The sequence below is a fragment of the Salvia splendens genome, chromosome 4 (genome assembly GCF_004379255.2).
Source record: "Salvia splendens isolate huo1 chromosome 4, SspV2, whole genome shotgun sequence".
NCBI lineage: Eukaryota > Viridiplantae > Streptophyta > Magnoliopsida > Lamiales > Lamiaceae > Salvia > Salvia splendens.
The window spans coordinates 21,189,134-21,207,089 of NC_056035.1; positions in this window are offsets into that span (position 1 = coordinate 21,189,134).

Sequence of the window (17,956 nt, forward strand, 5' to 3'; positions counted from 1 at the left end):
CTCACACCAATTCTTTGCCCATTCCATATTCAACAAAACATGTGCTCACACGTGCACTTAATTTTTTTTAAAGAAATAATCATCAAAGGTCCTAATCCTCCTCTTTCCATTTTGTTCCACTTTTTGACATGTTCATACATTTCTTATTTATTGTCAATTTTCTTTTTTTTTCTTTCCATAAATATTCTCTCACATTCTCCCAATTCATTTCACTCATATTTTACTACTTTCTTCGTTCATATAAATTGGTCATTTAAGTTGAGACGTGTTTTAAAGTGTAATTGATAAAATAAAAGAAAAATATTACCATAAATAGATATAAACTATTTATATGAGATGGACAAAAAATGTAATAGGATCTATTTCTATAAAACAAACAAAATAATATTATACAACTAATACATTTCACTAATTTTTTCTAACTCACTTTCTTTTATAATTCTTTAAAATCGTGCTCAACACAAACTGGATTAAAAATGGGGATGGAGGGAGTACTCAGTAGCAGACTAGCAGCTTCCTTTCGTGTGACTACTATTACATCATTTATGAACAGTAAAACTACAATGAACTCTTATGTATCTCAAATCAAGTAGTAGTACTACAAAACAACATATTTAAAAATGTCATTAATCACTCATCATTCCACTTTATTTGTCAGTAATTCCCTTTTTTCTTTTAAATCTGACCGTTGATTGTACAAACAGAGAGAAATATCATTAAGAAACTGACAAAATTTCTCTACTTATATAACTCTATTTACCTAATTCAAAGGTGATTTTATGAGAAAAAGAAGCAGTTAATGCCCCCACAGTATTCACCTAACTGTCAATGGTACAAGTAAGTATTAAAAATTAGTAGAGCTGGCAAAGCCTTGTTCTAAAACGAGTCAAAAAAATCACCAACACTAAGGTAGGAAGAATAGCAACCGTGAATATCTGTAGCATAGGAATCAAATCAAGGAGTGGCTCCAACCAAAGATTGATCCGTTCCGTTCCTGTGTCGTTTTCAACCTCAGTAACTCCAAAACGTTGTCGTTTCCCTCGTCTCCCCGATCCGTTAAAGATTCAATCCAATCCCATCCCATCCCATTTAGATATCTCTCCACTCTCTCAATTCTTCAATTCCCTCAAATTTTAAAAATTTTCCTAGATGAGGAAGATCCACATTCTCCTCTTGTCTCTCTTCGTATCACTATCACTATCAGTATCAGCAACGCAATTCTCGGTTCCGAAAACGAAGCTCGCTAACAAAATCCTGGTTCTACCGTTGAAAACACAAAGCAAGCTGCCCTTCACACACAACGTGACGCTAACCATTGAAAACACAAAGCAATCAGACATCAACACTTAGGAATACCTTGCAGACAACTAGATCTAGCTAATCTAGGCATAATGAAACACGATAGCAATGAAAAGATGAATAAAAACCAACTTCCATATTATAGCGTTTGGATCTTAACACGATACTTCAAAAACAACAAGAGAATTAGTTTCAACAGTAGATCCAACGAGATAGAACGAAATACAAAGTTAACTAAGAAAGCAAATAAAGATTGTTTTGCCACTCGGGCGATGAAACAGTATTCTTGCGACTACTACGGCTGGAGGAGTTGACGGTGAACTATCCCCGGTGAAATTCTGAGGTCTTCAAGTGATCATGACTGGTGGCGAGGAACGAGAGGTGTGGAGCTAGCGTCCGTTTCGGAACTAGGACTTCCGAGATCGGTTTCTAAGTGTGCCTTCTAAAAATGAGTAGTCTCTCTTCATTCTTCATGTGACTTTCTATTTATAGGATGGCTTGCCCCAAAATTAGGGTTGTTCTTCACTGTGCATTGTCGATTTTTCCCCCTTAAAATAGTTGGTCGTCTACTATCAATCATCTCCTCTCTATCTCGAGCCTTTGGGCATGCATCCTGGTCAGTATTGCATCCTTCTGACGTCCTTTTTCACTTGAGCCTCCTGATTCCTTTCCTGCTGACTTATACCCTTTCCTGCACACTTACGCAACTTTTCTTGCAGAATATGCACGTTAAGCTCATCATACTAACCAGTAACAAAGGCCTAGAATACGACTTATCAAAATGCTCACACTTAACACATGCTTATCCTCAAGCGTGGAGGATAAAACTAAAAAGTAATAAGTCGGATTCTAGCTTGGTTACTCCCTTAACTGACCCTAAAAAAACTAAGAATAAAAAGACTCTAACGACCTAAAAACTATTGGCGCAAATGAAAAGAAACACTAAAAAGGAAAAGAAAAACACATACGAGAAAAACATAGAAAACACATTAAAACACACTGAACATGCTATATTTTCAACCATCCCTCCCCTTGGGGTCGAGTGCAATCCGGCCTTAAGCAGCCTTAAACTTCTGCCGCACCCTTTTTTCTTCCTAGCTAGTATATCCGCTCGTCAAGATTACCCAAACTCTCGGCCCAACACTAGATTCGCTCAGTCACTCATTCCTCACCAGGGATGTTAGGACTGCTTCTCTCAACACGCTGGACCACAAATGCTTCAGACTTAGATCTCATGAGTAGCTCCTAAGGATCTTTACAGGTTTGTAACGGGGCTGTGGGCTTGTAATGTCTTGGGGTGGATGTTCCTAAGGCTCTAAGGTTCAAAACTAAACTACTTTTTTCTGATTTGGGGGAGCTATGTGTACTTGGACGCTTGGGTGGGTGACCTTCCTTGGCTTGATCTTCTTCAATTAAATTTCTTCAACTGGTCAATAGGCTTCTTGGTGGCTTTGCCACTTATTTGATTTCTTCCTTCCTTCTTCTTTTAGGGGCCGAATGTTTTTCTCGCCGTTTTTTTTTTCTATCTCTTTTTGGGAACCAAGTATTTTTGATATGGATCCATGTAATTCATGATCCATTAACCCAAGGAAAAACCCAATAATAGATGCTTGATCAAATATTTTTGGTGTAGTTGAATTTCAATTTATCAAATTAAACAAAGACAAATCATAGATCCAACAAGAACTAATGAATCTAAGATGAAACAAGAAGGATTAACATTGGATAGCGTGGAAATTGGAATACAAAATCATTGATGAAGTAAGCTAAGACAGTTACAACATAACTAACATGCATTCATGGCTAGATCTTCAAGGCAACCACAATCCTCAAAGCATACCTCTACTTGATCCATACTTCACTAGAAATTGATGAACCAAGAAACCTAAATCTAGGAATTTAGATGAAAACCTTCTTCAAGAGTAACAAATCTCTCAAGTATATGATTTCAGCAAAAAACTAAGGAATAAAATAGGAAAAGGGGTATTTATAGTTTAGGCCCAAATCCCAAGAAAAAGGCCCACACAATCTATTCGGCGTCACTCTACCCGACCGAGTGGGTATTAGGGTGTTAAATCACCCAGCCGGGTGAAAGCTCCTGGACCCGCCCTGCCTTCCGTGAGTCACCCGACCGGGTGGAATAAGTGACCCCAAAAGTCACTGGAATGCTCTGACCCTTTCATGCCTTCGACGATGCACCCGGTCGGGTGGCAACATGGTTACCCCCCCGGGTAAGAAAGTTTGGTTGCAGCTCCTCCAGAGAGTTGTACCCGGCCGGGTGGTTTGGTGCGACAAATCCCACCAGGTCGGGTGAATGCTTCCTCCTTCAAATTTTAGCAAGTTCCTCATCGCGGGCTCCCCGTTCTTTATGGACTCCTCCAGCATGGCCTTTTGCACAAAAGTAGAGAGCCTCTCCCGTAGTTGCCTCGCCATGGACCTCGTCTTGGGCCCTCCACGTGGGGTCGTATCATCCTCCCCTTCTTGGAAAGGATTTGTCCTCAAATCTGTACTCCCTACAAAATCAAACTGGCTCAAGTCAGCCACATTGAAAGTGCAACTCACGTTATACTCACCGGGTAAGTCGATCACATAAGCATTATCATTGACGCGCTCCAACACAAGATGGGGACCATCTCCTCTCGGCGCAAGTTTCCCCTTGGTCTTGTCAGGAAAACGTATCTTCCTAAAGTGTACCTACACCCAATCCCCGGGTTGGAAGATAACTTTCTTGCGCCCCTTATTCACTTGTCGGGCTACTTGCTCACCCTTCCGACGGATCCGCTCTTGTACTTGAACGTGCAAATCCTTCATAAATTGAGCCTTCCCTGCACCACATACATCCAACAAATATGGCAAAGGTAAGACTACCGTGGACAAGTCCAACGGGGTAAGAGGATTAAAACCATATACAACTTCAAAAGGGGATAGAGAAGTAGTAGATTCGCATGGTCCTATTATAGGCAAACTCAGCAATGGGTAAGCACTCCTCCCAAGAAGTCATATTCTCAAAAAATAAGAGCACGAAGGAGAGCACCTAAGGACCGGTTAACTACTTCTGTTTGACCATCCGTTTGGGAGTGGGCGGTAGTAGAAAAGAGAAGCTTAGTGTCCAACATACCCCAAAGAGTCTTCCAAAAGAAACTCAAAAACTTGACATCCCGATCACCCACAATTGTATTTGGAATCCCATGTAGTTTGATTGCCTCCCTAAAGAACAAATTGACCATAAATTTAGCATCATTTGTCTTCCTACATGGAATAAAATGAGCCATCTTAGAAAATCTATCCACCACTACATAAATGCTATCATTCTTCCTAGAAGACATGGGGAGACCGAACACAAAATTCATGGATATATCTACCCAAGGGTGTGTATGTGGAGGAAAAGGAGTGTAAAGCCAAAAGTTATTAGACTTAGGCTTAGCTTGCTTACGCTCTATGCATTGTCCACAAAATCTCTCAACATGTTTCTTCATGCAAGGCCAAAAGAAGTGCTCACTTAAAATATCAAAAGTTTTCAACACTCCAGAATGTCCCATCAAACCACCAAAATGAGATTCCTTAATCAACAAGTCACGAAGAGAACAAATATGGATGCAAAGTTTGTTCTCCGTATACAAATATCCATCCAATCTATAGTACTTATCAAAGGAACCTTTTTCACAAGCTTCATACATAGTGGCAAAGTCATGATCATGCTCATACAAATCTTTAAGAAAATCAAAGCCAACATACTTGGAAGCACACATGGCAAGCAATTGTTTCCTCAAGCACATAGCATGGTTCTCATTCAAATTATTGGCAAGTAAAAGGTTATAAGGCTTCCTAGAAAGAGCATCGGTACCCTTCTTATACTTGATCAAAAAAGAAAAAGTTTCTAGAAAAGCACTCCACTTAGCATGCCTCTTATCAAGCTTATGTTGTCCCCCTAGAAACTTAATGGACTCATGGTCGGTATGAATTACAAACTCCCTATGCATGAGATAGTGTTGCCAATTCTCAAGACACCTCACAATGGCATACAACTCTTTATCATAGGTAGGATAGTTCAATTGGGTTTGGCCAAGCTTCTAGGAAAAATAAGCTATGAGTTTCCCTTCTTGCATGAGCACACCACCAATTCCTACCCCACTAGCATCACACTCCAACTCAAAGGTTTTCTCAAAGTTGGGAATGGCTAACAAAGGAGCATGGGTAAGGTCGTTTTTCAAGATGTTAAAGGCTTTCTCTTGCTCCTCTCCCCACTTAAACTCTACATTCTTCTTCACAAGGTGATTTAAAGGGGAGGCCGTAGTAGAAAAATCCCTCACAAACCTCCTATAGAAGCTTGCTAGGCCATGGAAAGATCTAATGTCACTCACATTCTTGCGTGTAGGCCACTACCTAATCGCCTTCACTTTCTCCTCGTCTACCTTCACACCATCCATTCCCACAACAAACCCAAGGAACACAACCTCATCAACACAAAAAGTGCATTTAGGGAACTTGGCATACAAAGCATGCATCCTCAACACTTCAAGCACATTCCTAAGATGACATGCATGCTCATCCACACTTTTACTATAAATCAAGATATCATCAAAATACACAACCACAAATTTTCCAATAGAGGGATGAAGCACATGGTTCATTAAACGCATGAAACTAGAAGGGACATTAGTCAACCCAAAAGGCATAACAAGCCATTCATACAAGCCAAATTTGTTTTAAAAACCGATTTTCCATTCATCTCATTCTTTCATGCAAATTTGGTGATATCCACTTGCCAAATCAATTTTAGAAAAACAAGTAGAACCACATAGATCTTCAAGCATGTTATCTAGCCTAGGTATATGGTGTCTATACTTAATAGTGATCTTATTGATGGCTCTACAATCAACACACATTCTCCAAGTTCCATCCTTCTTAGGCACCAAAATAATGGGTACAACATAAGGTGAAAGGGATTCTCGGATCAAACTTTTGGCAAGGAGTCCCTCGACTTGCCTTTGAAGCTCATGAGTTTCCTTTGGGTTCGTCTTGTATGCCGCCCGGTTGGGAAGAGAGGACCCTGACATGAAATCAATTTGGTGTTCATCCCTCGCATGGGTGGGAGCTCGTTGGGAAGCTCATCCGAGAAGACATCTTTAAAACCTTGCAAAACACTTTCAATCACCAAAGGACAAGGGTTAGTGTTAGCATTTAAACATAAATCATTCCGGACCATGAGAAGAATGGTTGAACGGCTTTTTAGAGCCCACCCAAGTTCGGAAGTCCTAGCTATCAAGCAATCTTTTCCCCCCGTGCTTGAGATTTTAATTTTTTTGGTATTTTGGACTTGCTCTCACCACCCCCACTCTCACTTGGCTTTTTTTTTATCTCACCCACACTTACTATCCTTTTCTCTCTATCCCTTTCCCTTTGTAAGTATTGGTGTGCCTCAAATACATCCTTAGGCAAGAGAGGCTTCAACCCAACCTTCAACCCATTGAGCATGTAGAAATATTCATTAGTGTACCCATTTTTGTAGACCTTCCTATCAAATTCCCAAGGCCTTCGCAATAAGACGTGGCAAGCCATCATGGGTATCACATCACACAACACTTCATCTTCAAATACTCCATTCTTCAAGGGTACAAGGCTTTAAGTGGTCACCTTCAACTCCCCAGGTTCCCCCAACCATTGAAGTTTATAGGGCCTAGGATGTTTGATGGCTTCCCAACTTAGCCCCAATTGCTCACTCACAACATTGGCACAACTTCCCCCATCAATGATCACCAAACAAGTTTTATCCCCCACCTTGAAATTCATGTGGAAGATATTGCACCATTGCTCCTTATGCTCCTCAAGCTCTTGTTGCACATGGAGCATCCTAAGCACTACTAGCGTCTGCACATCCTGATTATCCTCATCCCCACTACAATAAGACATGCAGGGATCCACACTAGCCTCCACACCCTCCTCTACCCACTCATCCTCATCTTCACTATACACGCTACCATCTTGCCCAATAACCATCACACGTTGGTTTGGGCACTCACACCCATAATTACCATAACCCTTACACTTAAAACATTGTATCTTTTTATCGCTCGAGGAAGCGTGAGCTTTGGAGACTTGAGGGCTAGGAGTAGGCTTGCGAGTTAGGGAAGCTCTCCATCTTTTTAGTAGGGGTGCTCCACTTGGTATCTTTGCCTTGCTAAGAGCCACCTCCTTGCCTTGCCTCTCGAAGGTCTCGGAAAAACTAAGCACTTCCCCCAAAGATATGCCGCTCAACGCCTCAATTTGCAGTTTATGCTTTAAGGTAGTGTTGAGACCATGGATGAAACGGTCTTGAGTAGCCTCCTCCGACTCATTCACTCTTATCTTGTTCATCGAGGAGAGAAGTTCATAATAATAATCCATCATACTCATTGATCCTTGCCTTTGGTCTTGAAGCTCCCCTCTAAGCCTAAGGTAGTAGGACTTTGGCACAAATGACTCCTTCATGATCCTACACAACCCCTCCCAAGAGAGAACTTCTCCCAACCTAGCTAGCCTCCTCTTCCTCATTACATCATTCCACCAAGTATTAGCAAAGCCCCTAAACTCCGCCAATGCAATCTTCACCTTGTCTCCCTCGGAAAAATTATGGAGGGAGAAAACTTTATCCACTTGAGATTCCCACTCCAAGTAGGCTCTGGGATCAAATTTGCCATGGAATTCAGGTAGGTTGTGCTTCAAGGTCTTGGAAGGGTCATCAAATTGAGGTCTGATCTCCTCACCATGGTATCTATCTCTTCTAAATCTATCTCCATACGGTTCCATACCCTCATAGTGATTTCCTCCCCCAAAACGACCATTCCCCCTGTTTCCTCCTTCAAATCGCCTATTGGCTCCATTAGCCCCCCCAAACCGCCCATTCTCCATGTGGTTAACCCTATCTCTAACATTCTCCCCTTGACATCCCTCATATATCTCATCTTCCACAATCTCCTCCGAGACCGCATTTGGCATAGCATTACCCATAGGAGTGGAAGGTCTCATCCTCCGTTCTTCTTTCAAGGCATTGATCTCCTCGAATAGGGTGTTTTGGATGGCTCTTATGCGACCTTCGGACCCTTTGAGATCCGACATCATTTGATCCACTAAGTTCACTAGGTCCCCCTCGGGTGTAGGATGGTTCAAGTTTGCTTCCTCCCCTTCCGCACTTGTCCTCGCCATTTTGTTGGACCGGGTGCGAGGAGGCATATATTAAATTCCTGCAATAAGACAAACACTAAGGACTAGCCCAAGTGTGGTTAGTGAAAAATAAATAAAATAAATTTTAAGAAGGTGGCCTTAACCAAGATGTCCCAACCTCCTCCCCCAAAAGTCACTCCCCGATATCACTCGGAAGAAGGTTTAGACTATAGTAATAGGTGGTTTCACTCACACTCGCAATTCCAATTCCGAGGTTTAGGTATACCCCTTGGCAAACAAGAATCAAGAAGACATAACGCATAAACACATATTAGCAAGTTGCAAGTAGGTTCAATGCCTTAAGCAAACACACACAAGCCATATATGAAAGCTGGAAATGTAATAAACATGGATTGAGCTTTAGGAATTGTTTTTGTATGGTTCCCCAACCCCAAAACGTCTGGAAATTTGTGTATAGCTTCACTTTAGAGTGTATTTCAAGGATAAAATAGCCCCAACAAGTCAGATTTTGATATAGGGTATGATTTTTCACTTTTTCTCCAACTATGCAAAAACATGGCACATGTATTCAATCGATCAGATCCATAGGCAAACAAAGGTATTTTTGGCTTATGTTTTGTAGGCACGTAGCTAACATATCAAGGTAACTTCATAGAAAATTTCAGCTCAATCCAACAACAATAGGTCAATCCGATTAGCAATGACATATAGGCTAAAACAAGGAAACACAAAGGCTAAAAGAAAAATCAAAGAAACAATAGATCAAACACCTAGTGGGTGCTAGGCTCTAGATACCAAATGATATGGATCCATGTAATTCATGATCCATTAACCCAAGGAAAAACTCAATAATAGATGCTTGATCAAATATTTTTGGTCAAGTAGATTATCAATTTATCAAATTAAACAAAGGCAAATCATAGATCCAACAAGAACTAATGAATCTAAGATGAAACAAGAAGGATTAACATTGGATAGTGCGGAAATTGGAATACAAAGTCATTGATGAAGTAAGCTAAGACACTTACAACATAACTAACATGCATTCATGGCTAGATCTTCAAGGCAACCACAATCCTCAAAGCATACCTCTACTTGATCCACAAGGAATTGATGAACCAAGCAACCTGATAGGTGCAGGTTTTCGTCAGATGTCGTTAAAGCAAGGATGTATCCTACTGATTAGGATGGAAACCCCAGCTATGCCTGAACCTGGTATCAATAATTCCTCAACCCACTTCTACTGACTAGTATAGTGGATGTAAGGGTCGAATCCCACAGAGATGAATGCGCTTTGGAAATTGTGGTGATATTCTGGAAGGGTTGGTTAGCTACCACGCTTGGGTTGAGATTCTACCTAGACAAGAATTAAAGATGGTACTCTACTGACTAGGAGGGGTGAAAGATGATCGACATGTAGCTGTGTACGTGAGAGTATGGAACATTATGTTTCAGAAATTATGTGGGAGGTACGGGGTTACTATAAAAGGCGAAACGGCATATCAGAGAATAAGTGGAAGTTAGGTGACTAGGCTGACAGATCTGTAGGGTACCAGCAGAAAAAGTAGAGAAAAGTAAAGGACAAAAGCAAAAAGTAACTTAAAAAGTAAAAGTGGTCCCAAATTTGGATGTGGACATTGTCTTCTCCAACAAGTATGAACTCAAATCAAACAACTCAGATTCCATGAACGAGAATTTCAGGTTAACAAACTCCACAAGAACAAATCTACAATCTAAACTCCAAATCAGAAGATTAAACTAACGAAACTGAAATTACGCTTACTGGGTGACATGCAAGGTGACAGAAATCACGTAAACTAGGCTTTCACACTTAACCATTTCAGATCTAAAATCTAACAGCTATCTAAACTCATGAACTCAGATCTATCAATTCGGAAGTGAAAACATGCTCGCAACACTTGAAAATTACCGTAACAACTAGATCTAAGCTATCTAGGTAGAAAGAAACAGAATCAAACAGGAAGCGATGCACAAAAATGACTTCATATCATAAAAACGTTTGGATCACAACTAAGACTTCAAAGCCAGCAAATATCATAAAAGTAACCGATCCAACGTAAGAAAACAAAGTGCGATTAACTAAGAAAGCAAATAAAGATTGTGTTGCCACTCCGGGCGATGGAACTGCTATCACTACGCAACAAACTGGCTGGAACGAAGGACGGTGGATCTTCGGCAGACTGATGGAACTATGGTGACCATGACTGTGGCGAGAAATAAGAAGATGTAGGACAATGCTGTAGGAACTGATCTACCGAGAGAGAATTCTAACTAAGTGTGAAGGTTGATGATCGATGGCTTCCTTTTATAGGGAGGCCTACCCTTGATTTTTAGGGTAGACTCTATTCGTGAAATGACCCTTTTGCCCTTACTTGTGGCTGATCTTCCCAACAATCCTTCTTCTCCATCTCGAGCCTTTTTGGCATGCCTACTGGTCAGTATAGCAACATTCTGATGCCCTTTTCACCTGAGTTATCCAATACCTTTCCTTCTGACTGGAACCCTTTCCCTGCACACTTTAGCAACTGTTTTGCAGATATAATCCAATTATGCACATATACTGACCAGTAACCAAGGCTAGAATACGACTTATCAAACTTCTCACACTTACCACATGCTTGTCCTCAAGCGTGAAGAACAAACAAAAAGAAATAAGTCGAATTCTAGCCTGGTTACACCCCTGACCGACTCTATTCTAACCTAGACTCTAAACTATGACACAAAGAAAAACACATAAACAAAGATAAACACACATAAAAGATAAAGAAACACTTAAACACATTAATCGGGCTATATTTTCAACCATCCCTCCCCTTGGGATCAGGTGCAATCCGGCCTTAGACCACCTTGAACTTCCGTCGCCCCCCTTTTCCTTCCTAGTCAGTACATCTGCTCGTCAAGATCACCCATACTTGCGGCCAAACACTGGATTCGCTCAGTCACTCATTCCTCACCGGGGATGTTAGGATTGTTTTCTCTCAATATGTTAAACCACAGATGCTTTGGACTCGGATTTCACGTGCAGCTCCTGAAGGTCTTAAAGGCTTGTAACGGGGCTATTGGTTTGTAGTGTTTTGGGTGGTTGTCTCTAAGGCTCTAAGGTTCAAAAACTACTACTTTATTTCGATGTGGGAGAACTGTGTGCATTTGAGTCTTCGGCTGTTACTTCTCTTGGCTGGACATTTTCTGATCTTGGTCTCCAACTGGTCAGTAGCATCCTGTGGCTTCGCCACCCTTATTCCTTCTTATCTTTTTTGTGTGGTCAAGTGTTTTCGACCATTTTTTTTCTTCACATTTTTCTCCTTCTCTTCTGTGGCTTCGCCACCCTTATTCCTTCTTATCTTTTTGGACCTGGAATGACTCCCTGGTCGTTTTTCTCCTGGCCTCTTCCTTTTTTATCCAATTGGTCTTCTTCTTGTAAGTCCTTCTGGCCAGTTGCCTATTTGCCTTATCCCTCGCACACACACAGTCCCAGTGGCTAGGGGGTTATATATGGGTGTAGATATGGCTAGAAAAAAAGGTTCTAAAGGTGGTTTTCTTTTGGGGGGGGTTTCCTACTGCCTTCAGTCTTGCTACACGCAGTCACTTTACCCTAGGCATCTTGTGGTTGCCACTCTTTTCTTTTTCCGAATTGGTGGAAAGTGGTTCCATTTTAGGCTTTTAACTCACATTTAAAGAGGGCTTTTGTGTTTGGCTCTAAAGATGGGCTTTTCTCTCATACTCGCATTTTCCAGCATGTCTTATCTCCTTCGATTCCCCTCACTGTCAGCTCGAGACAGTTGAGTTTTAAGCCCAATCAACACGTATAACAGACCTAAAAACTAGACCTAGAAAAACACTAACACAAACACTAAACACAATATATACATATGTCATACTGGACATTGCATCCCCCCTCCCACTTCACAAGTGTCTGCCCTCAGATAAGGCTGTGAAGTGGAAAATGTAATGGCTAGTATGACTGACACACAGACATGCCAAACAAGAAAACACATGCTGTTTCTAAAAACTTCTCACACTTAGACTATATAATAGGCTAAGTGGGAGAGTTTAAAACCTAACAGAACCCAACAAACACAAACACATATATACATAAACTCCTCACACTTAGGCTACGCAGTAGGCTAAGTGTGAGGTAACATGTACACGAAAAGAAAACAACATAAACACAAACACATGCGTTAAAGTAGTAAACCCCGTACTTCTCACACTTAGACTATTGAATAGTCTAAGTATTATGAATAGGGTTTACACTCACATGATAAACAAATTTACTCTATCTAAAAAAACTAGAAAAACAAATAAAATACGAAAACTAAAAATGAAAAGAAAAAGAAAACTAACTGGTCAGGTGGGGTGGTGGTCACATGTTTCTCCTGCTCCTCCGCGGGGCAGGGGCTGGTGCAGGTGGTTCTTCTAACTCCTCTCTCTCGGACTCGGATTCGCTTCCCTCAGATTCTGCCGGTTCCTCGGTACCTTTTTCTTCTGGCTTTTCTCCTTCTCTCTCGGTTACTCTTGGTACATCAGTCTGGCCTCCGTGGCCACTCGTTCCAACTCCTCGTACTAACTTCCCTGCCGCTAACTCCTTCAGAATTCCTTCCATTACACTTGTCATGCGAGTCAACTCCGCCCTAGCTTGCCGATTTTCCTCTGCTAGCTCTTCCACTGCCCTTTCCAATCTCTCATTCCTCTGCGTTTAAGCTTGTCTTCCCTGGCTCGCTGCAACTCTCCCGGCCGGAATAGCTTCTTCCCCCATCGCGTAGAAATGCTGTACTCCCTGCCTCATGTAAACAGTATTTGTTCGGACAAAGAATGGTGTATCAAACAGACCAGGAGGGTCCACCATGGTTTGGGGGGATAAGTCTTCAGCCTCCGAGATGATGATGTTGTTTCTGACGAATGCGCCCAAGATATGGCAGAGGGAGAGGTTTCTCGTAGGATGGGTGGCAATGAGATGGCATTGGTAAGTTTTCCAGAATCTTAGATGTATTTTCCTCCCGCGCTTGGCGCACCAAAGGAGGTATAGCTCTGTCATTGATGTTCAGACGGCCGAATTCGATTGTCCCAGCAAGTTGAAATCCAAGTAGAGATGTACCAGGCATAAGATCGGGTTGTTGAAGTGGATGGAGCGGGAGATAGTGGATGAAAACTGCCCAGCGGCCGGGTGAGTTAAATTCTTCCCATGCCTCATGTGGTTCAAAATCGACGTGCCTGCGGGGAATTCCCCGTTCCCTACTTCTCCACTCCGGCCCTATGGCCTCCTCCAGACTACACATCCCCAATCTTACTCTCCACTCAATGCAACTCATGCTTATCTCTCCTCCAAACAACCTAAAGCTTATTGACTCCTCATCCAAGTCTGAGGTGACCCTAAATCTGAATGTAGTGAAAAACTCCTTCGCTAGCCTAATAGGGATATTTGGATCCCCGTTCTCCAATAACCAATCAAATCCTAACGCACGCACATAAGATAGAAAAGGTTCACGGGCATCCAACTCATCGAGGGAAGGGAAATGAAGTACCTTTCCACACTTGACTTGCTTGCTCCCGTCATCCTTGATATCGAAAGCATCTTGTAGCTTTTTGGAGTCGAATAGCTTCATCTCCTCCACCAGTTCATCAGTGAGGTCCACTGTCCAACGTCTATACTTCAATCTCTCCACCGGGGGATGTACCAGTTCCCGATGGTTCAGTGGAAGCTGTTGTTCTCTGTACTCCTCGTCCTCCAGGGAGATATCACTGTCGGAGTCCGAATCTTCACTGGCAGCGTAGTTGCTGTCGTCTGTCTCCTGAAGGTGCGGTGGGGTTCTCTGAGGTGGGTCTGTGATGACGATGCCTATGTTCACTGTGCGTTGCTTCTTGCTGCTTGGATTCCTTGTAACAGGGGCTTTCCCCTTTCATTTCCTCTCTTCTTGGTACCTGTCCTCATCACTATCATGCTTGTCTTCCGGTTTCTTCTCAGCTTGTGTTGAAGGCTTGTCCTGGGCAGTAGGGCGGGTCTCCACGGGGGTATGTGTACTATCATCTCTTAGCTCGATGTGACCTACTGACTAAGATGCGAGGTCCAGACCCTCAGCCATCTGCTCAGTCTCATCTCTCTGGTCACTCGGCGTTGGTGAGACCACTTCAGCTTCCCTCTGGGCATCCTCCAGGTTAGTAGCCGGTAAGGACTCATCCCCAGGTTTTGTAGGAGTAGTCCTGTCCTCTTCACTCAAAACTTCAACTGGATCTGCTGCTGTGTTCGCCTTCGTCTTGCTGGATGCCCATTTTCCTAGGCATCTCTGCGATACCCTCTTCGGTTTTGGTCGTACTGCCTTGGGATCGTCCCTCAACACTAACTTCCGCTTGACGGCCTTCGGTTTTATCACTGGAGGTGCCACTGGTTCTGGTACCTCTGTTCTTGCTACTGTCTCCTCCTGATCAATATGCGTATCACTCTCCCCTGCGTCTGGCTGGGGAGTTATCGACTCTGTCCCTTCTTCTTTCTCGTCTACTGGCTTGTTGACTTGGTCCTCTAAGTCATTCCTTGCACTCGCTTCTCCACCCTCTCTCACTGCCCTTGATGCGAGGTCCAGACCCTCAGCCATCGTGGCATCGTCCATCCTAGTTACCTCGTTCAAAAGCGCTTCAAAGTCCTCATCAGTCATGAGGCCTTGCTTCCCGGCGGTTTCATTCAAATCTATCTCCTCCCTCGCCATCTCTTGAGGAGTAGACTCCGCTACCGGCGTTCTTTCTGGTTCATCTCCTCTCTCTTGACTCTTCTGCTCCTCTCTTCTTCTCGCTTCCCTTTCCCCTGGGTCAGAATCGTAGTAGGCGGAGATGGGGTCAATATCCATCGAGTCGCTTTGTTGTGGAGTTTGGGAGGGTTCCGAGGGCTCTGGCGGTGTGGTCGTCGAGGAAGATTCCCTTTCTGGTAGAATTGCTGAGGAAATCGGAATGGAAGTGGCTGGTTGTACTATGGGCTGCACGATCAGTTCTGCTGCAGTTACTGCCGGGGTTTCTCCGGTTGTGCTCGATTTACCCCCGACTTGGCTAAAACCTGCCAACGCAGTCCCGAAATCTCTATTCGGGTCCTACTGTCTGAGGAACTCCGCCAGTGCGTTCAAAGAAACCATCGCCGGAGCCTGAGGAATCGGCTCCTGTGGTTGCGGGTTCGGCGGCCGCTCTCCCAGTGGCGGATGCGATTCTGGGGTTTCTTCCCTGCGGGTTGAAGTAGGTTTCTCACCGGTGATTTTCTTCGCCCATTTCTTCTTTCCCATGGCTTAATTTGGTGAATTTCTGGTGGTAATGCGGGTGTTGGTTTCTGTGGATGACGGCGAAAATTTTGGAAGAGAGAAATTGCAGGTGAGTGTTTGTGAGATGGAAATGGGGGAAATGGTTTGGATATGAGAATAGAATGGGTAGTTGAGGGTTTGTAACCGGCTATGAGCGGTTTCCAGGTTGGCGTCGATTCGTGTGGGAGACGGTTGAGAGCGCTGCCTCCTGATTGGACGTCTTTTTCTGCACACGCGCCTTCCCAGTCGCTGTCCGCCTGTAAAGCTGTAACAAGCCCCCAAATTCAAATTTCGCCTCTTAATGATTCCCCCCTATATTTTCCTAGAGTAGTAACAAAGTAAAAAGGACACTTAAATAAAATCGAGAGTTTCACCAAAATGGCATTCTGGTGGTCAGTACGTACTCCAAATTAAATTTAAGGACCGAAAAATATTTTTGGATTTTTATTTTAATTGCATGCAGAGATTTAATTAACTACCACGTATTTACAATATTTACATTTCCCTTAGGAAATTTGAAATTCTACTTGGCCAGTATGTGCAAACTTCGCTCAAAAGAGACTAGCCCAGTGGAATTCCAAATCCCTATCCTTCCGGTCAGTATGCAACCTTAGTATGTGATTGCAGTGGGATCTCATCCACTGCACCCACATCACTATTCTCCCTAAACACTTTCAGCCTATGTCCATTTACGATAAAAGGTTCAGAGTTATGAATACTCCCTGAAATCTCCACTGCTCCATTAGAACGGAGTGCGGTTATGATATAGGGTCCTGTCCACTTTGACTTGAGCTTCCCAGGCATTAGCTTCAGTCTCGACTGGAAGAGTAGTACTTTCTGGCCAACATGGAGGTCTTTGGTCCTTAGATTTCCGTTGTGCCATAATTTAGTTCTCTCCTTATACCACATGGCTAAATCAAATGATTCCAATCTAAGTTCTTCTAACTCCTGTAGGTGTAGTTTCCTTTCCTCTTCACAGGCTGTAGCACCCACATTTACTTGCTGTACTGCCCAGTATGCTCGGTGCTCAATCACAACTGGTAAGTGGCACATCTTCCCGAAAATGATTTTGTATGGGGACATTCATATCGGAGTTTTGTAGGCTGTCCGATAAGCCCATAGAGCATCCTCTAACCTCATGCTCCAGTCCTTCCTAGAAGGGTTGACCGTTTTCTCCAGAATCTTCTTTATCTCTCGGTTAGAGATCTCCGCTTGACCGTTTGCTTGCGGGTGGTAGGGGCTAGATAACCTGTGGTGCACACCGTACTTCTTCATCAAGGCTTCGATAGTGCGGTTACAGAAATGGGTTCCCTGATCGTATATGATGGCCCTTGGTACTCCGAACCGACTGAAAATGTTACTCTTGAGAAACTTGGCTACTTTCTTCGTCTCACACGTACTTGTGGCCTTGGCTTCTACCCATTTGGAGACGTAGTCAACTGCGACTAAGATATACAAGTTCCCATAAGACGAGGGAAAAGGACCCATGAAGTCCATTCCCCATATGTCGAACAACTCACAAACAATGACCGGTATTTGTGGCATTTCATCTCGTGCAGAGATCCCACCGGTCAGTTGACAACGCTCACAACTTCTACAGAATTTGTAGGCATCTCTGTTGAGGGTTGGCCAATAAAAACCGCTGTCCAGAATCTTCCTTGCCATCTTCTTGGGACCGAAATGTCCTCCACATGCCAAGGAGTGGCAATGTATTAGCACGTCCCTCTGCTCCCAGTCAGGAACACATCTTCTTATCACTTGATCGGCTCCTACCCTCCAAAGGTATGGGTCGTCCCAAAAGTAGTATTTTGCTTCACTTTTGATCTTCATTCTTTGAGCTTTGGTGACGTTCGACACTTCTGGAAGCTCTCCTGAAACTAAGTAGTTGGCTAGGTCCGCATACCATGGCTCCTGCCCTACTTTTTCTTTTTCTTTTTCTGTCACATCCTAGCCAGTAAGCTTCATCACTTCTTCCCAGTCAATTTTTCTGGAGGCGAAAATCACTTCACACAAGTGTTCCTCAGGGAATCGATCTCGTACTTCCTCGCTGCTCCCATCTTGCACTATCCTGTTCAAATGATCCGCAACTTTATTTTCGACCCCTTTATTGTCTTCTACCTCCCAATCAAACTCTTGTAACAGGAGTACCCATCGGATCAAGCGGGGTTTGGATTCTTTCTTGGTAACTAGATACTTAATGG